At 46.1% G+C, this 25,422-nt stretch overlaps 1 long non-coding RNA gene across 1 annotated transcript in view; it reads left to right on the top strand.

The window, feature by feature from the left end:
- Positions 1-24,583, top strand: part of LOC146855882 (uncharacterized) — a 36,099-nt gene extending 11,516 nt beyond the window's left edge. Inside the window, exon 3 of the long non-coding RNA XR_014981411.1 lies at positions 23,405-24,583. This is a non-coding gene — a long non-coding RNA (uncharacterized LOC146855882). The remainder of the gene's footprint in view (positions 1-23,404) is intronic.
- Positions 24,584-25,422: the final 839 nt, after the last annotated feature.

Below are 25,422 nucleotides of genomic sequence, written 5' to 3'. Positions count from 1 at the left end.
TTCTGCCTCTTGTTATTTTGAGCTATTTTACTTTATTTTAAGATTCCGTATGAAATTCAGTCCGGTAAAGAAGATTTTATTTACCACATAATGGCGCCCGAACAGGGACACTTTCTCATCTCACGCGCCGGCGGTGCGTTGCAGGCCCGGTCTCCTGCCACAACTGGACGGACCATAAACGCGTACCAGCAGGATTTCCTGTAAGCTCCCTCCGGTCAAGCGGGGGCGACTGAGGCTGCGATCAACCCAGACGAGGCGGTGAGAAGTGCGAAGTATCCCGACCAGAGCCTAGCTGAGAGAGCAAGATCCGAGGTATACAGAGGCCCACCAGGTTTCTCGAAATCCCGATGTCCAGAGGGTCCGCTGTCCGCAGTCATCGAGTCCTGTCCATTCTCTGAGGCCTTCCGTTTCAAGGAGCTACTCGGTGAGTACCATCGCCGGGGAGGCGTGTTGACGCGCACATAGGTTGTGCCGGTCAAGACGGATTTGGGTACACAAATCCGGTCTGCACTGTTTAGCAGTGTATATGTACTGTTTAGCAGTATATCAAGTATTCCGAAGTATGCAGTTATTGTCAAGAATTCAGCGTGGTGATTAGTTAGGCAGACTGTCATCATTGTCGGTCATTGTTAAAATATTTAATGTTCAATATTTAAAGTGTTTAAATGTCTTGCATATTGTGGTATGAATGATTGTTCATTGTTCACTGTTCATTATTGTGTTTTTCGTATTAAGTAAATTCAAGAGTAAGTATCAGATCAGTTGTCAATATGCCGCTTTTCTCGAAGTTAAGACAGATTACTACCAGAAAAGGGGTGCTTGAAGAAGCAGTTCCTATTCCTCCTAGGGACACTCCAGGGCATTTTATGTACCATAAGCATGGCTTAGATGCCATATTGTTTCTTGATCTATGGGTAGATTATACCAAGGGATTGCCGGAAAGTCAAAGGTGGCCCGTAGCGGGAACCTGGGATGCAGAGTGCATCATGAAAGTGGAGGAAGAGCTATGGAAAAGAAAGGTCAGACAGTCACAGAAAGACGCTGTTGAGTTATGGCGTAAAGAATCTCATAGACGAACAGAAAAAGCACGTAGACAAGAAGAGAGGAGTAAAGAAAGTTCAAATAAAGCTCAAGAAAATCTATTAATTGGGGAAGGTATCCGAGTGAAATCAGAACAAGTAAATAGACAAAGAAATGCTCTTATGAATGGTATGTATCCCCTTCTAGCCGAAGGACTACCTAAGGCTGCTCCAGAGATGCCAAAAGACTTGCCACCCCCATTATTTCCAATTAAGGTACATCCAAAAGGGCATCCCAGAACCGCAGAAGATGTTTTTCTTTCCTCATATCTAGACGACGCAGCTCCCGAGTATGCTAACGCCGCACCACATAGACCGTCTGGTGTAGGGGTTCAACGTCAGGATCAGGTATCTGTCCCCGTGCAACAGCAAGTCCCGACACAAGCTTCGGCAAGCACATCTGTTTCCGCATCTGTCTCCGCAGTCGACTCTACAGAGGTATCGACACCCATAGTTGCTGTGTCACGTTCAACGAACCCATTCACACCCGACGCCCCAGATGGGGCCACGGGAGGTGCTAGCAGTACCTTTACACCACCCAGAATAAATAAACTTGTCTTTCAAGAGTCAGCACATTCACGTACACCTAAATTCGTAAGTGAACGTACGCTTAAGGAACTCCTTGTAAATTGTAGATATGACCCAGTGGCTGGTAAAGAGGACGAAATGGTCCTGGCATCATTACGTATCAGGCGAGCCGCAGAGTATTTAGCGAGGTTACCAGGAATGACTACGCATCTAGATAACATATATCATTTTGTTCAAACAGGACGAGATCCAGGATGTATTAACAGAGCTATGGAATTCCAGAAAGTAGAAATACAGGGGGAACTGTTACGTTTCCTCATAAACTGTGTGATCAGAAATCAAGACCGCCCGGGGGTAGACCCGAATGCAATGCTTATTCTTACAAGATGGAGTCAGAATATATCAGAAGGGAGACACGATAAGCAAAATTGTATAATAGCCATGTGCCGAAAAATCCGTAAAGAAATAGAGCGTATTCATGAAGAGAGATTGGGAACAGACGAGTTTGAGCAAGATGAAGTGTCCGAATCAGGGAATTCCGCAAGACAGTCAGAGACCATAGCCTATGTAGGCAGAGGAGGATCCTGTGATAATGCTAGATGTTTTTCTGATCCCATACACTCAGTATGCCCAAATAATAGCAGAACGTATCCGACGCCTATAATAAATCTGAAGTCTCCTGAACATTCGTTTCAAGCCGCAGATAAAATACTACGAGAACGAAGGGGTTACCACCTCCTCGATTCCATGGATGAGCAAGAATTAGCCAGATCAGCTGTTCACTGGATTGACAGTCCTGAAAAATACGGCGATGAGACCGTAGCACACACGTTTTTTAATCTCAGTACAGATGAACAACGTTTAGCTGGAATCTATATGATTCAGCAACTCCTCATATTATATAAGAGCCAACATGCTGACCCTGGTCCTTTACCTGATATGTTAACGGAATTACTCACGAACAGATGGAGAGGTTCTAGTAACAAGCTAATTAAAGAGATATTAGTGTCACGTAAGCAGTATGTCCTTTTTGTAAGTCCGGATTCTCTCTCGCTGCCCCGCAGGGAAAGAGCGCCGTACTATATGGATAGACAAAATCCCTTACGAGAAGTGCACCCAATAAAAGGCGAAGACAATGAGTTTCACCGTGTATTTGTTTACACACCCATATCAAAAATGGAATTATTAGAAATGAAGAAAGTAGTACCTAGTCATGATAAAGACCCAGCGGGTTTCCACCGAGAAATTAAAGACATGTTACTGATGGGAGAGTACACCTTTCCTGATATTATGACGATATTAAAGGTGCTTTTGCCTGCTGGCATTTATGAAAAACTGAAAGAAAAAGAGTGGGGAGTGGGTGACCAAAAGATAGACTGGACAGCATTAGCAGAGGAAGAAAGGGGCCGAACTGCAGGTTCAGGGCTCGGGGATAAAGTTAAACTGTTACCAGGTTTACTAGTACAGGTACTGCCACGTTTATTAACTACAAAAAAGGAAGATTGGGGTGCAATCACAGCCTGCAAACAAAAGCAAGATGAAGACACAAGCGATTATTATGCTCGATTTGAAAAATGTTTTGGTATAAATAGTGGTATAAAAGCAAGTAGTGACTCATATCCACATTTATTTGTGACAAAATTAGTGGAAAATGCATTGCCTCCAGTAAAGAATAGAATATTGAAATTCGAGAGTACCTGGCAAAGTAACACTCCGTCGCAAATGCTACAAATGTTACAGTATCATCACAATAGAATTAGGGATGAACAAGAACACGAGCATAGACGCATGAAGGATACAAAAATGAAAATGCTAGTTTCTCAGACAGTACCAGCAGATGGCCACAAAAAGGGTGTGACACATTCTGGTGATTCTGCAGTTCCTGTAAAGGGAACCTGCAATTACTGTAAACAACTAGGCCATTATGTACACGATTGTCCAGTCCTGAAACGTAATATAGCTACAGGCATTGCAAAGGAGAGACCACGATTAGTTAGACAAGATCAGAATGAACAAGGAGCTATGCAGCATGGACAGTCCATGCCAGTTCAACAACAGTCCATGCCAGCCTCACAGCAACCCATACAGTTTGTGCCAGCTGCACCACCGTTGCCTGCTACTGCCACACAAACCACAACACGACAAATGTATCAGACTGCACAGTATGAATACCCTGAGTATCAGCGTTACGCATGAACAAGCCTAGAGAGGGAAGTTGACTTACCGCTTATCGAGATTCCTGTAGATCAAGAAGGACCTTATGTACATAGTGAATTATTAGGTCAAGATAGAAAATTCTTACTCGATACAGGGGCAAGTCGAACCACTATAAAACGTAGTGAAGTTCCAGGGGCACCCCTCTCAGGCTCTCAAAATGTTTCCCTTGGTTTTTCAGGAAAACCTATTGTTAATGAAGTATCACAGCCTCTACCACTTACGATAGGACCTTTGACACGAACTACAGATTTATTGCTTACTAAATCATGCCCAGAAAATCTGTTAGGAATTAAAACTCTGAAAGCACTAGGAGCCATAATATGTTGTTCTCCGGAAGGAGTAAGGTTGTTTTTGCGTGATTTTAAAGGTCACTATGTGTCTAGAGACATGGATCCCCGACTACAGACTTTACCAGTACATCTATGGGCACAAGGCCCTACGGATGTTGGCTGCATGAACATTACACCCTATCGAGTCACACTGAAAGCAGGAGTGGTACTACCACGAATGCGACAATACAAGTTACCGCATGATGCTGTAGTGGCTTTGCTGAAAATCATTGATGAGCTGATTGTCCAGGGAGTAGTTGTAGAAACAGACTCCAATGTATGTAATTCACCGATAATTCCGATTCTTAAACGAACTGATCCTACTGCCCCACCAGTGTACCGATTGGTTATTGATTTGCGTGAACTAAACAAGTGCATTGTACCACAATTCCCTGTGGTCCCTGATATATCATCATTGTTGACAGCAATTGATTCCGAAGCAACATTCTTTACTGTAATCGATCTCAAGAATGCCTTTTTCAGCGTCCCAATAGATCCGGAAAGCCAATACTTGTTCGGATTCAGTTTAAATGGGCGCAGCTTTAAATTCTCACGCGCTCCCCAAGGATTCACAGAAAGCCCCAGCATTTACAGCCAAGCACTGAAACGAGAACTTGACAGTATCCACATGCCAGTCAATACTGCACTGCTTCAATATGTCGATGATCTGCTGATCACAGCGAGAAGCGAGCCAGAATGTGAAAAAGCTTCTCTGACAGTTTTACATTTTCTAGCCGACAAGGGGCACAAGGTGTCTCCTTCTAAGCTGCAATTCTGTGTCCAGCGAGTTATTTATCTTGGTCACTCGCTGTCCAAGGAGGGAAGGCAGCTTACACCAGATCGCATCCAGTTAATTGCTAACATGTCAATACCCCAGACACAAAAGGAGGTGCGGGCTTTCATAGGCCTCACTTCATATTGTAGGCAGTGGATCCCTCAGTACGCATTTCTAGCAAAACCACTCATTCAGTTAACCACACAGGAGGCAGCCACATCGACTGTTCTCCCTTGGACTCAGGAACATACACAAGCTTTTGAAAGCCTAAAGGAAGCTTTATGTCAAGCACCTGTTTTAGCAACACCATGTTATAGCAAACATTTTACACTCTTTGTTACAGAACGCGAAGGTACTGCCTTGTCAGTACTCACTCAGGATCAAGCAGGATCACACAAGCCATGTGCTTATTTTTCCAGTACATTAGATCCCGTAGCTCAGGCTTTGCCTGCATGCCTGAAATCAGTGGCAGCGACAGCTTTAGCAATCAGACAAAGCGATGCCATAGTGTTAGGACATCCATTGACAGTACAAGTACCACATGCAGTAGAGGTTCTTGTGAACCGAACACAAACACAACACTTGACCATAGCAAGACTTACCGGTTATGAACTGACATTGTTTCAACCACACATAGAGATCCGACGGTGTAATACATTGAATCCTGCTACACTATTACCTGTAATTGGAACAGACCCACTAGCTCATGATTGTGTTGAAATCATTGAAATAAAGACGAAACCTAGACAAGACTTGACAGACGTTCCATTGTTAGATCCAGACCTGACGTTGTATGTAGACGGATCGTGCATGAGAACAAGTACAGGAGATTTAGTGGCCGCGTATGCAGTCACAACAGACACTAAAGTTATTGAGACAAATTGTATAGATACTTTGTCAGCCCAAGCAGCAGAACTTATTGCTCTAACACAAGCCTGTATTCAAGCCACAAATAAGAAAGTTAATGTATACACTGACTCACGTTATGCATTCGGAGTTGTACACGACTTCGGCGTGCTGTGGCGAGAGAGAGGTTATTTAACTTCCCATGGTGCCCACATTCAGCACGGACCCCTCATTCATGCTTTGTTAGACGCAATACATCTACCCACTGCTATATCGATTATGAAATGTAAAGCACACACGAAGGTTACTGATATCATTTCTCAAGGCAATGATTTAGCTGACAGAACAGCTAAACAGACTGCTCAGAATCACACATTAGACATGACAAAGCCAATAGTTCAGACACCAACACAGTGTATGACAATTAAGGATCCCGCACTTGACGTAATTGACATACAGACACATGCCACAGCAGAAGAAATAAAGAAGTGGACTGAACTAGGAGGGATCCAGACAGATCAAGGATGGATGACGAAGGAGAAATCTGTATGGTTTCTCCCTGATTCCATGGTTCAAGCCATTATAGCTACAGTTCACAGTCCAGCACATTTAGGAGAGAAGGCTATGCTAGACAGCATTCAGCACATTTGGTTCAACAAACATTTACGAGCAGCAGCTAAACAAAAAGTTCGTACCTGTATGATATGTTGTCAGTTTAATCCAGGAAAGAGTGTTCCCGTAGAGCAGGGTGGATTTCAGCCTCCTGACCATCCTTTTGAAGTCCTCCAGATGGATTATATTCAGATGGAACGTTGTCGAGGATTCAAATATGTTCTCGTAGTTGTCTGCGCTCTCTCCCGTTGGACAGAGGCGTATCCCGTATCAGATTACACTGCCCCGACTACTGCCAAGCAGCTAGTTCGAGAATTCTTCCCACGGTACGGTTTACCACGTGTTGTATACTCAGATAACGGCCAGCCTTTCTCATCCGAATTAATGAAACATGTCTCACTTTTGTTGGGATATCAGTGGAAATTCCACTGTGTCCGACACCCCGAGGCAGCAGGTCTCGTGGAACGACATAATCAACTTTTAAAAATCAGACTGTCTAAAATATGTCAGGAAAAAGGTGTGGACTGGATAGTAGCTTTACCAGTTGCGCTATTTTACATGAGGATGGTAGCACACTCTCGAACAGGGCTATCCCCTTATGAGGTGATCTTTGGTAGACCACCGAATATGTGGGGGACGCCTATACCCCGTAAAATAACTGATGTTGACTGTAATATGCTGACAGATTACCTGGCTTCCTTGATGTCTGCACTACAATCTTGTCGTTCACAGGTAGTCGCAGCTTTTCCCGACAACACCGAGGTGAAACCCCATGATGTAATTCCCGGCGATTATGTTCTCGTCAGGAATTTTGATCGGAAAACCCAACTGGAGCCAAGGTGGAGGCTTCCTAAGTTGGTCCTGCTGACGACCAGAACAGCTGTGAAGATCGAAGGGAGAAAAGGCTGGGTGCATTCCAGCCATATCAAGAAATTTCATGGACTTCCTCCTGACACAAACAGTACTCCCCGTGTGTCTTCCCCCATTGACTCAAAGCTACCCTTGGCTGAGGCCAGTAGCACCGAACTCTATAAGCAGAAACTCAGGTCCAGATCCAAACTGTCGGACGATTTGATTGTTTAAGTCCTCTCCAAGGTGAAGCGGTTGAATCTGTCCCGACATGTATCCCTTAGGTCTGAATGATGTAGAGTCCAGAATCATAATGAAACGACATGCTTATTGTAAATTACTGCGTAGCCACTGTATTGTGACTTTATTAATTTTGTTTTCCTTGAGTTTTTTAATAGTTACTGCAAGTATATTGTTGCATATGTATTATCCTGTTTCTAAACGTGCTTTCAATATAACTGATGAACATTCTTTTAGTGACCTACCCCCACATGAGTTGTCCTATAGACTTGCGCTGCGCAATAACACATTCATTAGTATGTTACATCATTCCCATCAGACTAGTAATGCCACCAATTGTTGGGTGTGTGGCCGACTCCCTCCCTATCAGAATAACAAAGGAGTTATGCCTTTCTTTCCACACCCGTTCACACACAATGGCTCATGTGGAGCATGGTTTAGTTTATTAAATTCCATAGACCCAGACACAGCAGTTTATCAACAACATTGGATATGGGGAAATCTGAATCTAGTTTTATTCAAAGTCTGTCACCCCAATAAGGAGGGTCACCCCAGTAGAACAGGAACTGATTTAGAAAATGAAGTGTATAAATTAGGTAATTTTACGCCTAATCTTATGATTTTGAATGTCAAATCCGAAATTGAACTAATTCTGCCCACTATGTCTGTATTTCCAGTTAAGGGTGAATTATGTGTGAGAAAAGTTGGTTCCATACATATGGGCCATAGCCAATGCGTTACTACAGTAGAATATAGTGATCAAGGTAAATCTTCATTTAGAGCTTCTCGCCATTCTTACTTTATATGTGGTCAGACGGCATATATGCGTCTGCCTCTAGATTGGGATGGTACCTGTTACATAGCATTCCTTCTGCCACCTGTTTTCCTAGCTCCCCCTGATTATTATCGAAATGTTCATTTAGTACACAAAAGAGAGCGTAGAGATCTCCCAGTTGTCGATTATACTGAGACGGCATGGGACAAGTATGTAGATTTCAATAAAGGTATCTTTCCCTATATAGGTACCATATCAAATAGTAAGCTGATACGCAGACTCACCAAGACTCTTGAAGCTGTAGTAAACGAGACTATAGCCGCCCTAGGCAATCTGACAGAGGAACAATCAGTGATGAGAATTGTTGTTCTCCAGAATCGTCTTGTCCTTGACGTCATCCTGGCCGATAGGGGCGGAGCTTGCAGGGTCATCGGATCCAGCTGCTGCATATTCATACCAGAAAATTCGCCATCTGTATATAAAGCTATAACACGCCTTCATAAGATTGTAAGCCAGATACACGAAAATCCAGGCACTTGGACGTGGTCCGGGTGGTTTTGGAGTGTGATATCAGCCTGGGGATGGAGAGTTCTATCCTTCCTAGGTATTGGCCTTCTTATGCTCTTCAGTTGTTGTTTATGCCTGCAATGTGGACCAGCGATTTGTGGTCTGTGTGCCACATCATGCATTCCATATCACAGTTCTCGTTCAAAATGCCGGAAGAAGAAGGAAGAAGAAATGATGCTCCATGAGCAAATCGATGGAATGATGAAGATTGATATCTCTTGAAGGGCAAGTAGGGGACAAGGAGGGAATGTGGAAATGTGGATTTTCCTGATCAGTTATGTCCCCTATCTTGGACCCCAACGGTTCTATATGCATGTTACAAGTACATGTATGTTCCCTCCAGTTCCAGTTTCTAAGACGCAAACATATGTGTGTCTACCGTCGACATGTTCTCTGTCAGATCCGCCATCGATGGGCTGGATATTCGATTCCTAAGTATGAAAGGCCACCGACTTTATATGGCTAAGTTACTCCATTTTTACAGTTCAAGGCAAGTAGGCCCGATTCTGTCCTCAAAGCCTTTCCCTGCTCTCTGTCTCTGACAGCTTCAGCTTGAGATCGCATCTGTATCCATGAACTTTGTCCTACTCCCTGTGCAGCTAACGGTGCCTGCCTCGGCCAGTTTTCGCCTGCCTGCCAAGAAGCTGTATTTCACCTTCGAATTATCTATTTTGCTCTCCAGCCGATGCATTCCTGTCTAGTGATTTAGGTAAACATTTCCTTTAGCTCACAAGCAAAGGACTCAGCCTTTCCGTCCTCCTGCAAGTGATTCATAGCCCTGCTGCCATGGAAAGTTTTCTGCCCCTCGCATCTCATATAGACACTTAGGCGTTTGTGCACGCACACAGTCAGTATAGAATAGATTCTGTCCGAGAGTCCTTCCTTGTGGATAACATAGTTCTCTAAACATAGGATGTTAGATATGATTTGGGATTAGGTTGACTTGACCCCCCAGACTTCTCGTCTCCACATATAGAGCTAAATGTCAAGTCCCTTCACCCCCTAGTTGCACGTCACTCACACGTCATGCTGCTGCGCGCGCATCTATGCCAAGTATTATCTTATAGATCCACCTATGTCTGATAATCCTAACCAATCATGTTTCTTTTATTCCTTATTACGCCTAGTTTCGATTACGTACCTGTTATGTTACTTTTCTTATCAAATGTTACGCCTTCTACATTCGTTTCATTGTAATGTACTTATTATAAAAATGCATGTCTGTCAATAAAGTATTGTACTTCACTTCCTGAACCCTCGTGGTGACGGAACCTGAAGGCCGCGACTCGAGTCGGCCATTTTGAGTGGAATAAAGCCCATTTAGAAAACCTCTTATACCACGGATTCTGCCTCTTGTTATTTTGAGCTATTTTACTTTATTTTAAGATTCCGTATGAAATTCAGTCCGGTAAAGAAGATTTTATTTACCACAATGCTGAGGCATTTTGGATGCATTGTAGTCGTTTGATGAGCTTGGTCGGGGCTCCCGCATAGAGGGCGTTTCCGTAGTCAAGTCTGCTGCTGACGAGGCCCTGGGTGACTGTCTTTCTTGTATCTGTCGGGATCCATCTGTAGATCTTGCGGAGCATGCGGAGGGTGTTGAAGCAGTAGGAGGAGACGGCGTTGACCTGCTTGGTCATTGAGAGCGTTGAGTCGAGGATGATTCCCAGGTTGCGAGCGTGGTTGGTGGGTGTCGGGGCTGCTCCCAGTGCCGTCGGCCACCAGGAGTTCTCCCATGCTGAAGAGTTGGAGCTGAGGATGAGGACCTCCGTCTTGTCCGAGTTCAGCTTCAGACGGCTGGTCTTCATCCAGTCGGCGACGGCCTTTATTCTGAGGAAATTCGATTTTCGATCACGATCGCATTGAGCCGCCATTTTGTGCTCTGCCGCCATTTTGTGCTGCCCTCACTCAGGCAGCATGACGAACTAAGTATTTTCTGCTTTTCCTGCAATATTGTGTCAAAATAGCCTTGTGCCTCTGTTTACGAAGCTGGTGTTAGAGACGGGCCGAGTACACTAATCCCTGTCTTAACTATCTGTTGGTTCACACTATTCTCTCCTGACTTTATCTTATCTTCTGGCCTTCGCTGTCCTCCGCTCGTATTCTCTCATTTCACAACTGTCCTCCAAAACACACGAACGTATCTCGCCACCTGCAAGTCAGTTACAGACATGTTAATACCTTAACCTGCGGGAGGGATCGCAAACACCGTTGGAGGAGAGGCTTCTTCCAGTTACTCGATATTTTTGTTTTTCAACCTTTCCTATTGGACATGTTCCGTCTTTAACTTTACCTTATTGGTCCTCTATGTATGTTTTAGGTGTGTTCTGTAATAATGTATATGTTATCTATGTACTATATAAGATTGTGCGCCACGGTGTGAAGTGGCAGTCTCCTGAGAACATACCGTGTGTACTTCTAGGACAACTGTACTAGCTGCAGCTAATAAAATCTGATCTTTTACGCCGACAGAGTGTCCCCGTGTCTCTGTTAGCTGAAGCAGGAGAACCCAGGAGATGAAGGTGTACCCTGCGCCGCCAGGTCCAAAAAGGTTCTGGTTCTTCAACTGGCGCCCAACGTGGGGCGGCTTCAGAGGTAGTGGTTCTGCCTGAAGGTCGTGAAGAACCCCGCAAGAAAATTCTGGAGGAATCGCGAGCCACGTCAAGCGACCCCTGTATGTCGAAAGTGGTCCGAAGGTCTTTTGCAGCGCGGTTACTCCTTCCTGATGGCTACTGACGACTGCTGCCCTGACTGCCGCCCTGCCTTGGCCCTTTTTCGATGATGTATGGTAAAGCGAGACGATAGACGGGGCCTCTGTTGGTGTAAGAAGACATCTTAGTTAAGTATTGGTGGGTCGCTCCCACATTTGGTTCTTTGGTTCTTTGGTCCTTAGGTTCTTTGGTTCTTTGGTTCTTTGGTTCTTAGGTTCTTAGGCTCTTTGATTCGGGTATTGCAATAACCGAAGCCGAGGGGTAAGTACATTTGTGCTGTGTTAAGTATTTAACCCCCTTGATGTTTGTGAACAGTCCAGTGAAATCACAAGATGCCTGGTCTGACTAAGTTCGAGAAACTTTGTTGTTTTGGTTGTAATAGGGATTCCCGGCTGGAGGACTCTTGTCCGATTCCTTTGGTTGGAACTCCTACTTATGAGCTCTATTCTAAACATGGTGTTGGCCCATTGCCTTTAACGAGGCATGGATCCGATACACGAAGAATGATGGTGTTTTAAAATGGCAAGAAAATGGTAGCTTTGAGCCCGACATACTAGATAATTGGAAGCTATTTTATTCAAACGAAAAGCCCGGCCGGCAATGTTTGACTCTTTCCGCCTTTGGATAAGAAAGCACAGGGTATGACAATCATACAAGCTGCTCAGCAATTTAAAGATGATGAAGTTGATAATACGAAGGAAATTTCAGAGAGACAGCATCGTATGGCAATAGATAAATGCTATCCGATGTTGCCAGCTTCCCCCTCTGATAAAAGAAAGGATTTAGAGGAGGATTCCTTAATGTCTCACCTATTGAGATTGCCTCCGCCCTATGTACAAGGTGCTAATGCACCCCTGTTGTTACAGCTTGTTCAGCCGCCAGTTGCGCCTCTGCTTACTCCGGCTCTTCCACATTTGCCCCCTCAAGTATTGCTGCCTTTGTCAGCTTTGCCTTTGACTCCTTTACCTTCATCTTCTACGCCTTCCGCTCCTCTGGTAATTACTGATTTCCCTTCCGTTAGTTCGCCTAATACCTTGTCCCCTATCCTTATGTCCAATTCTTCGTCTATGCGTAAACGACTCACAGAAACGGTCTCTGGTCTTTTATCACCTTTCTTTGAGGCATTAAATGTGTCTCCGGCTTTTTCTCGAAGACAGTCTCGTAGTCAGGTCCCAGCTTCCGAAGAACGAGAAAAGTTGGACTTTCTCGCTCGCAAATGGATTGAGAAGGGTCCTCGGTATAGTATACCTGACATTATGCCTACCTTCTCACAGAGGAATGCGCCTACGCAGAGATATGTTTTCAATACTATGTGTGATACTCTTATTAAAGGATGGGAGGATATGGACTTGGGTTCGGTTCCTCAGGGTCTGTTAGACGTTCAGGCTGATTTTCATAAGGGACTCATTGTGGGTTCTAAGGTTGAGGATGCTGTAAAGACACTTGTTTCCTATAGAACCTTATTTACCTCACAGACTTTTCTAGATTCCGATCCCTCAGTTAGGTTGACACTGAAAAATTACCCAATGAGAGAGGTTCCTCCGGTATGGAGAGAAGAGGTCCCAGCAGCAGGTGCTAATCCAGTTGTTCCTGCTCACTTTCAGCGAATATGGGTACATGTCCCCTGGAAAAGATCTGAAGTTTTGGCCCTTAAACAGTCTCTACCGGATCCTCGTAAAAACCCTGCAGGTTATTATAAAGAATTGTCACAAACTGTTGAAGCCTGCATCATGAATTTAGCAGATATCGATATGTTGATGGGGAATGTAGTTCCACAAGCATTATGGGCTAGGATTCGTAAGGAGAATCATGCCCAACAATTAGGTGGAGACTGGGATGCTATAATTGCCGCAGATAGAGACCAAGTGGGTGGTGCGAAGCCTGATGCTTTGATTTCAGAACTCCCTGGTAGGATTATTACATTAATGAAAACGATGATGCCTGCCTTGAGAGTTAACTGGGATAAACTAGCCGCGTGTAAGCAGAAGAAAGATGAGAGTGTTTCCGATTTCTTCACTCGTTTCGAGGAGACATTCATTGATCACAGTGGTCAGGACATGACTACGGAGGGTGGACAGCGGTTATTTGTAGATAAGTTCGTATTTAATTTGCTTCCCGAACTGTCGCATAAGTTGAAAGACTCCGAAAGTTCATGGGCTGTTTCTTCTTCAGCCCAGATATTGGCTACTGCTCAATAATATGAAAATAGAGATAAAGAAGAAAAAGATAAGCAAGAGAAAAAGACTAAAGAATTGAAAACTAAGGTTCTCTTGCAACAGTCTTATCCACCTCGTTATGCTCAGCCCCAGTTTCAACAGCCTCCGCAGTTTCAGAGGGTGTATCAAAAGCCTGAGCCATATATTCCGCGACCTTTGCTAGGTCCTAATCAATGTGCCTATTGTAGTGAGGAAGGTCATTTTAAGAATAGTTGTCCGGTTTTATTGCAGCAAAATGGGACACTATTTGCTTCACGAGGTCGTGCTGGCCTCCAGTCAGCAAACAGAGGTAGAAGTCGAGGTAAATTGACCCAAGAACAGCGTTCCCTTCCTCCCTCTAGTTCTGTGAACTACTTTGATCGGCAAAACGCTCGGTCTACACAGTATTACAATGAGGATTATTACATTGAAGACGGGAATGAAAGTCTTCATGCTAACTAGGACAGCCATGGACAAAGTAAGGGAGTTGTGTCGATTCCAGTAGATCAGAATGGACCTTATGTTAATGTCACTACAATGGGTGTTTCAGAGCCATTTCTTTTAGATACTGGTGCAATGAGAAGTTCTATCATTCATTCAAAACTCCCTGGGGCACCTTTGTCTGGCTTAACGAATGTATCTGTCGGTTTTTCTGGCACCCCAGTTCGTAATCCGGTTTCTTGCCCTTTGCCTATTTCAATTGGCCCTTATGATTTAGAAGTTCCGCTTCTCTTAATGAATGGTTGCGGCGAGAATCTATTGGGCTTGGATCTATTGAAAAGATTGCATGCAACAATATATTGTTCTCCTTCTGGTGTATATCTCACTTTAGGACAGAAACTGACTTCTCCAATGTACTTGTCTAAAGATCAATTGCCTCCTGAATTGCTCTCTCTTCCTACAACGCTTTGGGCTACGGGTCCAAATGATGTTGGTTGTCTCGAAATTCCATCTTATGTTGTCACTCTTAAGCCCAATGCTGAATTACCACGTGTTCCCCAATATAGAATTTCCATTGAAGGTGAAAAAGCGCTTTCGGAAATCATTCATGACTTAATTCGGAAAGATGTGGTTGAGGAAACAAGAGGTAACATATGTAATAGCCCTATTCTTCCTGTTCTTAAACGCACTGATCCTTCTCAACCTCCTGTTTATCGTTTTGTAATTGATCTTCGGGAGGTAAACAAAACTGTTGTACCACAGTTTCCTGTTGTCCCAGATATCACTGCGTTGTTGACAATGATACCTTCTACAGCGGTTTGGTTTTCTGTTATCGATCTGAAAAATGCTTTCTTTAGTATTCCCATTGCCGAAGAAAGTAGGGATATTTTTGGCTTCTCTCTTGGAGGCCGAAGCTTCCGGTTTAGGCGCGCACCTCAAGGCTATTGTGAAAGTCCCTCTATTTACAGTCAAGCTTTGAAATGTCATCTCGATGCTTTCTCTTTGCCGTCTGGTGCTGCTCTCATTCAGTACATGGACGATTTGGTAATCGCTGCTGATTCAGATGATATATGTAAGAATGTGACGGTTGCATTGTTGCAACACTTATCCGATCTTAATCATAAGGTTTCACCTTCTAAGCTACAATATGTTCTCAAGAAGTTACCTACTTGGGTCATCTCTTGTCAAAGGAGGGAAGACGATTAACCCCAGAACATATCCAAGCTTTTGCGCAAATGTCTGTGCCATCCACACAAAGAGAGGTACGTGCCTTTCTGGGCATTACTTCCTATTGTAGGCAGTGGATCCCTAACTTCTCTCTGTTGGCCAAGCCTTTGTTGGCACTCACTTTGAAAGATACGCCTCAGCCCCTTCCATGGACTGACGAGTGTCAGAGGAGTTTTTACTGATTTACGTGCTGCTCTGTGTTCTGCTCCTGTACTAGGTACTCCTGATTACAGTAAGCCTTTTACGCTCTATGTTCATGAAAAAGAAGGTTGTGCGTTGTCAGTCTTAACACAGCGATTTGCAGATAAACAGCGGCCATGTGCCTATTTTTCGGCTACGCTAGATCCAGTAGCCAAAGCATTGCCTAGTTGTCTTAAAGTGACAGCAGCAGCAGCAGCAGCAGCAGCAATTTCTATTCGACAGTCTGCTGCTAGATAATACTCTCATTGTTATGGTGCCACATGCAGTGGATACTTTGCTAAACAGAACAAAAACACAGCATCTTACGAGTGCTCGTTTGACTGGATACGAGCTGACGCTTTTGGCTAGTCACGTGCACATCAAACGATGTAATTCTTTAAATCCAGCTACTCTGTTGCCTCTTCCAGAAGAGAAAGATGTTCAGGAGCAACATGATTGTTTCTTTCGTACTGAGGAAGAGACAAAGGGTAGAATTGACTTAACAGATACGCCATTAGTGAATCCGGATGGAACGCTATGGGTAGATGGTTCTTGTTTCAAGCTTCCTCATAGAGAAGCAACTTCAGCTTATGCTGTTACTACCTTGCATACAGTCGTGGAAACCGCACGCATCAGACATAATTCAGCCCAGGCAGCTGAACTGATAGCCCTAACCAGAGCGTGTGTGTTATCCGAAGGAAAAAGAGTGAACGTGTACACCGACAGTCAGTACGCTTTTGGTGTAGCGTTCAATTTTGGACGTTTGTGGAAAGAAAGGGGATTCCTTACTTCCCACGGTACTAAGATACAACATGGTCTGTTGGTGACTGACCTTCTTGAGTCACTTGCTTTGCCTACCCAAATAGCAATTGTGAAGTGTAGTGCGCACAGGAAGATTACTGAGGATGTTGGTCGCGGGAATGCATTTGCAGATGAGGTAGCGAAAAAGACAGCTAGAGATGCTACAAGTCACATGTATGTTGCAGGCCCTGCAAATTGGGTCAGAGAAAGAGGAATGTATGAGGATACAGTAGAAAGTGTGAAATCAATTCAAGAAGAGGCTACAGAGAAAGAATTGAGTAGGTGGAAAGAAAGTACAGGAATGTTAGATGAGATGGGATGTTGGGTGGAATTGTCCGAGCACCAACGTTGGCTGTTACTAGACGCATATGTACTACCTGTAGTTACTACGGCGCATGGTCCAGCCCACCTAAGTGCGAAAGGAATATGCAAGCTTCTGGCTCCAGTATGGCAAAACGAGGGAATACCGAAGTGCGCAGATAATGTAGTGAAACATTGCATTGTTTGCTTAATGTACAATCCGGGAAAGGGAACCCCAACTCCAGCAGGTCACTTTGCTCCTCCGACCTATCCATGTGAGGTGTTGCAAATCGATTACATTCACATGGAACGATGCAACAATCTCAATTATGTTCTAGTGGTGGTATGTGCCTTTTCCCGATGGATAGAGGCTTACCCCCTGAAAGACAATACTGCTCTATCTACAGCCAAAGTACTTTTAAAAGAGTTTTTCCCTAGATTCGGTTTGCCGCGCATTGTCTGGAGTGACAATGGGAGCGAATTTGTGGGCCAAGTCATGCAAAAAGTTTGTGCAGGTCTTGGTATAAGACAGAAATTCCATGCGGCAAACCATCCACAATCAGCGGGTATGGTGAAGTGCTATAATGGCACCCTCAAACTCAAGCTTGGTAAAGTACAGGCTAGTACAGGTATTAGTTGGCCCGATGCCTTACCTTTGGCTCTTCTATCTACCAGAACGGCTGTGCATTCTCGTTTGGGACTTAGCCCTTATGAGGTAGTTTTTGGACGCCCAGCTAATATATGGGGAGTCCCTCGCCCTAAAAAGTATTCAGACTTGCCATACCCAATGTTGATTGATTACTTGCATGACCTCACAACTAAATTGTGTGTTCTTCATCAACAGGTTCAGAGCGCTTTGCCAGAGGCCTCCAGAGACTCAGGTCATTCCATCCGACCAGGTGACTGGGTTTGTGTGAAGAATTTTCAAAGGAAGAAGAATTTGGAGCCTCGCTGGAGGGAGCCCCGTCGGGTCCTCCTAACAACCCGTACAGCAGTGAAGGTCGAAGGAAAGAAAAACTGGATTCACGGCGTGCACTGCAAGAAAGTTCCTTTGCCTTTGCCCTTTGATCAGTGGGTCCGTAAGGGTATAAGTGACTCTGAAAGCGAGAAGGTTCCACGATTTGTACCCTTTAGTAATGCACGTTTGACTGGAACATTGTCGGAAAAAGAAAACAACGACATTCTCCAAGAAGCTGTCACATCACATTTTCGTTTGAACACCACAAACCCACGAACATTGTTTCAGGATCAGACTGTACCTGACAAGACCCATTACGATTTGAGACCCAGACTGAAGAAGAAAACCTGAGATTCTCTCTTCTATGTAGTTTCCATCCCGGTTGCAGGGTCACGGTAGGAGTCTTGGTTGTGACCTGAGTAGTGGCAATCGGCCTGCAGGACTTGCAGTGTCATAGGACGGCAGATAATCGTAATCAAGTGATTAAGGAAGATTGCCGTGAGCATCCATTTAGAAGATGGAAACTACATTAGGCGAAAGAGAGAGAAAGAACAAAATGAAGAACAATCATTGTAGAATAGTATACAGTCGTTGTAGTATAACTTTATGTGTTTTCATATTATTGTGTATTCTAATGGCGTGTATAGGTTGGATTGTTTATGCTATGCAGCAAAAAGTTGTCCCTTCTTCTGTTACTGTACCTTCTTATTCCACTATCTCTCCGCATCTCTTTCATACACTTCCTCAACATGAACTCGTAAGAAGAATCGAATACTACAATAATTCATTTATTCAATTATTACACCAACACCAATTAGTAATTAATACAACCACAGAAAAAGGGATGCCATATTTAGTCCTTCCATTCTCTTATAAAGGTTCGCTTGGGCTTATTTTGTAATTTTCTCTAACGCCTATCAAAGCCGATTTATCGACCTGTCAGTTCTTATATTGGAGGACCAGATTTCAGTCATAGTTCATTGATAAAAGGAATGGTAGCTATGGCTAAAATCATGGAAAATAGCAAAATTGCTATTGATGAGAGGAAAGCATATACAAATTGGAATGTCACTCATTACATCACAAGTCTTAGTGATAAGGTTAAACAAGGAAAATCTCCACCGATTTGGACTATACCTCATCAAGGCAATTTCTGTTTGCAAATCAATGGTCAAACTACTGAACCCGAACAAAGAAAAAGCTTTTGTTCCCATACTTACATTCACTCCTCTCAGAATTCGCCACCGTTAGTGCCATCTCAAGGCACATATTTCATCTGACATGATAGACCCTATACGTTGTTGCCGACAAGTTTTTCTGGAACTTGCTATATAGCTTTTCTTCTTCCCCCTACATACACTGCTTCTTCAAATTTTCATAAAAACAGATATGGCAGAGGAATTATTGATTCCAAAGACATAGCAGGTCAAGAGGGAGGAGACTTCCTAAAGGGATTTCCTCCTTTTTGGGGTCCTATGGCAAACAGCAGGAATATGAGGCAACTGGTTCGTGTCGTAGAGACATCACTGTAGGAGCTTTAAGTAATATTACAGCGGAACTACAGGCGGATCGTCTTATGACCTTACAGAACCGAGTTGCCCTAGATGTTATTCTTGCAGATCGTGGTGGAGTCTGCAAATTGATCAAATCAAGTTAATGTATTTATATACCTGATGACGCTCCGACAGTATACCAGGCCTTCTCTAAATTACATATAATCTCTGAGTCGATTCATCAGGACGAAGGAGATTGGTCGTTATTAGGATGGTTTTGGGGACTACTGTCCAAATGGGGTTGGAAAGTGCTAACATTCCTTGGCATGGTTTTAGCCATCGTATTCTCTTGTTGTCTTTGTATGCACCGTGGTCCCGCCATCTGCGACCTTTGTGCTACCATGTGCATCCCAAAACCCAAGGCACAAAGAACAGAGAATATTAGAATGATGTTACAGCAACAGCTTGATGACCTCATGGCCATCGACATCGACTCAGATTAACGTGAGTCTATGTATCTTGCCTGAGTTCTGGCAAAAGGAGGGTCTGAGGAAATTCGATTTTCGATCACGATCGCATTGAGCCGCCATTTTGTGCTCTGCCGCCATTTTATGTTGCCCTCACTCAGGCAGCACGACGAACTAAGTCTTTTCTGCTTTTCCTGCAATATTGTGTCAAAATAGCCTTGTGCCTCTGTTTACGAAGCTGGTGTTAGAGACGGGCCGAGTACACTAATCCCTGTCTGGTTCCTCTAATCCCTGTCTTAACTATCTGTTGGTTCACACTATTCTCTCCTGACTTTATCTTATCTTCTGGCCTTCGCTGTCCTCCGCTCGTATTCTCTTGTTTCACAACTGTCCTCCAAAACACACGAACGTATCTCGCCACCTGCAAGTCAGTTACAGAAATGTTAATACCTTAACCTGTGGGAGGGATCGCAAACACCGTTGGAGGAGAGGCTTCTTCGAGTTACTCGATATCTTTGTTTTTCAACCTTTCCTATTGGACACGTTCCGTCTTTAACTTGACCTTATTGGTCCTCTATGTATTTTTTAGGTGTGTTCTGTGTTAATGTATATGTTATCTATGTACTATATAAGATTGTGCGCCACGGAGCGAAGTGGCAGTCTCCTGAGAACATACCGTGTGTGCTTCTAGGACAACTGTACTAGCTGCAGCTAATAAAATCTGATCTTTTACGCCGACAGAGTGTCCCCGTGTCTCTGTTAGCTGAAGCAGGAGAACCCAGGAGATTAAGGCGTACCCTGCGCCGCCAGGTCCAAAAAGGTTCCGGTTCTTCAATTCCTTTGTGGAGGTTGGCTTTGGCGGTGATGGGGTCCATGGTGAGGGAAAGGATCAGTTGAGTGTCGTCAGCATAGGAGATTATGTTGAGGTCGTGGTGTCGGGCGACCTGTGCGAGCGGGGCCATGTAAATGTTGAACAGTGTCAGGCTGAGGGAGGATCCCTGGGGTACGCCGCAGATGATCTCGGAGGCTTCGGACCTTAATGGGGAGGCGAACGCTCTGGGTTCTGCCAGAGACGAAGGAGGTGGTCCATTCCAGCACCTTGTCTCCGCTCCCTGCGGTGTGGAGGCGTGCGTATAGTGTGCGGTGACAGACGGTGTCGAAGGCGGCGGAGAGGTCTAGGAGGAATAGTGCTGCGGTCTCGCCGTTGTCCAGCAGGGTCCTGATGTCGTCGGTGACGGCGATGAGGGCGGTCTCGGTGCTGTGGTTGCTGCGGAACCCTGACTGGGAAGGGTCCAGGATTCTGTTTTCTCCGAGGTATCGGGTTAGCTGTCTGTTGACGATTTTCTTGATGGCCTTGGCCGGGAAGGGGAGCAGAGAGATGGGCCGGAAGTTGTTGAGGTTTCTTGGGTCAGCCTTGGGTTTTTTCAGTAGGGCGTTGATCTTGGCGTGTTTCCAGCACTCTGGGAAGTACGCGGTCTCGAGGGAGAGATTTATGACATTGCACATGCGGGGTGCAATGGAGCTGCTTGCTTTGTTGAAGACGTGGTGCGGGAAGGGATCTGACGGAGAGCCAGAGTGGATTGTGCTCATGGTCTTGATGGTGTCATCGATGCTCACGTTGGCCCAGGCTAGCAGGGGGTCATGGTCGATGGTGTGCGGAGGCTCTGTTGTGTTGCTGTCTGTTGGGTCTGGGTGTTGAAGCTGTCATGGATGTCTGCTATCTTGCGGTGGAAGAAGGTGGCGAGGGAGTCGCACAGGGCTTGTGACGGTGGGATGTCGTTGGTGTTGGAGCTGGGGTTGGAGAGTTCCTTCACGATGTTGAAGAGCTCCTTGCTATTGTGTGCGTTGTTGTTGAGGCGGTCTTTGAACGAGGTTCTCTTGGCACCTTGATGAGGTGGTGGTGGTTGCGGATGGCGTCCTTGTGTGCTGCGCGGTTGTCCGGAGTTTGTTCGCTGTGCCATTTCTTCTCTAGTTTCCAGCAGGCTTGCTTGGAGGCTAGGAGTTCTGGGGTGAACCAGCTGGCCCTCTTGCTGGTGTCTCTGTGGGGGAGTTTCTTCAGGGGGGCGAGGGTGTTGGCGCAGTCTTCGATTCAACGACTAAGGCTGTGGGCAGCGTCGTCAGTGTTGGAGGGTTCGGTGGGTGTGCTGAGAGTGAGGTTTTCGGTGATTTTGCTCCAGCATCGGCAGGGGATCTATTGGGTGCGATGGTGTGTGGTGGGTTTCTGGAAGGTGAAGTGGATGCCACGGTGGTTGGTCTAGAGGAGTTCGGTGGTGTGGCTGACGGAGGCGTGCAGGCTTGAGGAGAAGACAGGGTCGAGCGTGTGGCCGGAAGAGTGGGTGGGCGTTGTGATGAGTTGCTTTAGTCCGAGGTTGGTGAAGTTATCGATCAGGGTTGTGGAGTTGTTGTCGTTGTTCTCAAGGTGAAAGTCCAGGTCTCCAAGGAGGATGTAGTCGGTGGAGGTCAGGGCGTGCGTGCTGATGAAGTCGGCGATGGAGTCGCTGAACTGGGGGCAGGGTCCGGGGGGTCAGTAGATTAGGGTGCCTCTGAGGGTGGAGTTGGGGTCTGTGTGGATCTGGAAGAGTATGTGTTCGGCAGTGCTAAGCGCGTCGTCGGTGCTAGTCACGACCCCGATGCTGTTCTTGTGGACGATGGCGATTCCTCCTCTGACTCCATTGGTGAGGTCTCTGTGGGTGATCTTGTAGCCGTCTGGGATGGCTATGGCGATGTCGGGTGTGAAGGAGTCGTTCAGCCAGATCTCTGTCAGGAAGGCGACGTCCAAGGATGTTGTGTCGAGCAGGTCCCAGAGCTCGACGGCGTGTTTGCGCGCGGAGCGGTTGTTCAGTAGTATGCATCGCAGGTGGGTGCGGTCATTCTTGGCGGGTGGTTCATCGGTTCTGAGGCTGGTGTAGCTGCAGTTCCGGCAGGTGAAGGGACCGTGTGTGCGTTAGAGGGCGTACTTGAAGCAGGTGTGGGTCCGCCAGGGGTTGAGAGTGTGGAGTGTGCTGGCGTCGTAGTGGTGGCGGTCATCGTGGCGGGAGTGGGGGCCAGGGGTTCTGGCGCTGGGCGCAGACGGGCTTGCCTTAGGCACACCTATGGCGCGGCCGCGCAGCGGCCGGCATATATTGGGAGGTGGGAGCGAGGAGCAGCTGGGAGGCGGGGGCAGTGAATGGGTAGTGGGCAGTGAGGGGGGTGGGGCCGCAGGGGACACAGCGGCGGGGGCAGTGAGGGACGACGGAGGGAACAGAAGGAAAAATGGCACAGAATAGGGCAAAAGGGCACAAAAATCAATAAAAAACGAGTGGCACAGAAGGCAAAAAGGGGCACAAAAACGAGGGGGAAACGAGTGGCACAGAAAGCAAAGGGCACAGAAATCAGTGAAAAACGGGTGGCACAGAAGGCAAAAAGGACACAGAAATACGGGGCAGCTGGGAAACAGAAGGCAAAAGCGGGCAGAGAGGCACGGGGCAGCGAGGGGAACAGAAGGGAAAAACTGGGCAGAGGGACACGGGGCAGCGAGGTGTACAGAAAGGAAAACCGGGCAAGGACCACGTGCAGGCAGCGGGAGAAGACAGACAACAGCGGTCACAGACACAACAAAGAAAATACAGGCAATACAGTAAAACAGTAGGCGGAAGATGAACAAACTTACGATTCCTCAGCAGCGGTAGCTGGGGCAGGGACACACAGGCGGAGCTGTGCGGAGGGGGAGCGACCTAACTGGTGGGTCAAGGGTGGTTGATTGATTGATTGATTGATTGAATGCGTCGACATACATGGGAAACACTGTTAACCTGCATCTCCCTTTACACTGCAGAGGGACAATCGACACCTCCTGCAGAGCAGACCAGACATCTCTTCAGTGATGATGAAGAGGACATCCTGGACATTTGCTCAGACACCCTCCACCGGCTCATGGACATCCTCCGCACCCCACCCCCAAGAGCAGTGCAGCCCAGCTGCATCGAGGTGACCCCACCCCTACACAGACCACACAGCAGGAAGCACCCACCACCACGGCTGGCTCCCAGCACCTCACCGAAGAACACATGACGTTCCAACGCCGTGTGTTAGACTGTCAGAAGGAGCTGGCAGAACATGTGCGTCGAAATGGGCTTCGAAATCATGGCAGCCAAACTCGATGCCATACGTGGGTGTATAAGTCCCATCAGGGACCACTTACAATCCCTAACGGACACCCACGGCCTGTTCCATGCCCTACAACAATCCTTGGCTGACCTCGCTGGAGTCATTACTGGGATACAAGAACTGTCTGGTCAGACAGGCTCCACCGACAACAGCGCAGAGTTGGCACAGATGTGGAGGACATTGGAGAACATGTTGTGGATGCAGGCAGGAAGGATGGCTGTCACGGCTGAACACCACCAAGATGTAGCTGGGATCTACCATGCCCTGCAGATCCTCATCTTACCATTGCTGCCACAGAGCCTGTCCCAGATGACTGCTGCAGGAACTTCAACACACACATCTCCACCCCCTGATGTGACAGTGGCACGCAGTGAGGCAGCCATACCACCTCCGCCCCCTGATGTGCCAGTGGCACACAGTGAGGCAGCCATAACACCCCCACACACACCTGGAACACCTGACACAGAAGACATATCAGAGGATGAAGATGTGGATGGTAATAACTCTGTGTCAAAAAGGAGGTTGAAGCATTCATCTCCGCCATATGGCCTGTTTCTGCTTGGTTCAGCCCTCTGCATCATGCCCTGGAACAACATCTTCCGTTGTCCCCCAAATTACTCTGCGACATTCATGTGGACACCGACATGGACTGCCATATCTGCACTGGTCACCAATGACACAGCAATCAGGCTGCGGACAGTACTCTTCCTCTTCCAACCAACGTGTCATTACCCCAAGGACTCTGGTTGGCACTCCACTGTGCAACCATGTAATGTGGGGAGTGTATGGCCATGTACTGCACCAGCTCCGACACTCCACAGAATGTGAATAAAACTTTCCAATTCACACAAATGTGTCATGTCTATGTTCAGTCAAGAATACAAGCATGGATGAATGTAGGGACATCGATTGCATCAATGCGCATGTTTGACCATGACACACATGGCTAATCATATGTCTGTGAAGGTGTGAACTAGCTGTGGCCTCATTGCTCATTAACAACAATCTTGCAACCCTCCAATGTAGCCCCACGTCCATGTATGAAATATGGCTGTGTGGTGAAAATGTCAAAGTTGGTAGCAGTACCAAAGTAGTGTCCCCCATCACATGTGACAACAGTACATCTCTTCGCATCCCTACACACTCAACTGTGTGGACACAGCCTGTAGTGATGGATCACATTGATCCACATGACAAGAAGTTGGATACCATACTCACATTGCTGTAGACACGTAAGCGCACAGGTCTACCAGCAACTTTCCCAACCACAATGTCTGGCTCACAGAGGTGGAGCTGCCAATGGGGACTCACCCCTAAGTGAAATGCGTCAGTCAGTCCTTACCTGTGTACGGACAATGATCATTGAGGCACACAATTTGTTATTCTAATCAACACTCATCACAGTTGAACCCTAGTGACGTTGCGAAGACTTTATTAGCATGTGCGTGTCAGTACGGGCAAGACAAGGGCCACAACATGCAGACAAATGCATCATATACTAACAGGCAGCATACGAACATGTAGAGGTGCAAGATATGGGGATGCAAACATGTACAGAAATCATCACGGATGGCAACGGTCTCAGCCCACCTTGCCTTGCTGGACGAGTTGTGTGATGTTTGGCTCATTGCACCGTGTCTGGGGACACCACTCACAGCCCATGGGATCTGCATTGTCCTGTACCAC

The sequence above is a fragment of the Triturus cristatus genome, chromosome 4_1 (genome assembly GCF_964204655.1).
Source record: "Triturus cristatus chromosome 4_1, aTriCri1.1, whole genome shotgun sequence".
Classification (NCBI taxonomy): domain Eukaryota; kingdom Metazoa; phylum Chordata; class Amphibia; order Caudata; family Salamandridae; genus Triturus; species Triturus cristatus.
The sequence above is the reverse complement of the archived record's forward strand: the minus strand, read 5'-3'. Positions and strand labels throughout refer to the sequence as shown.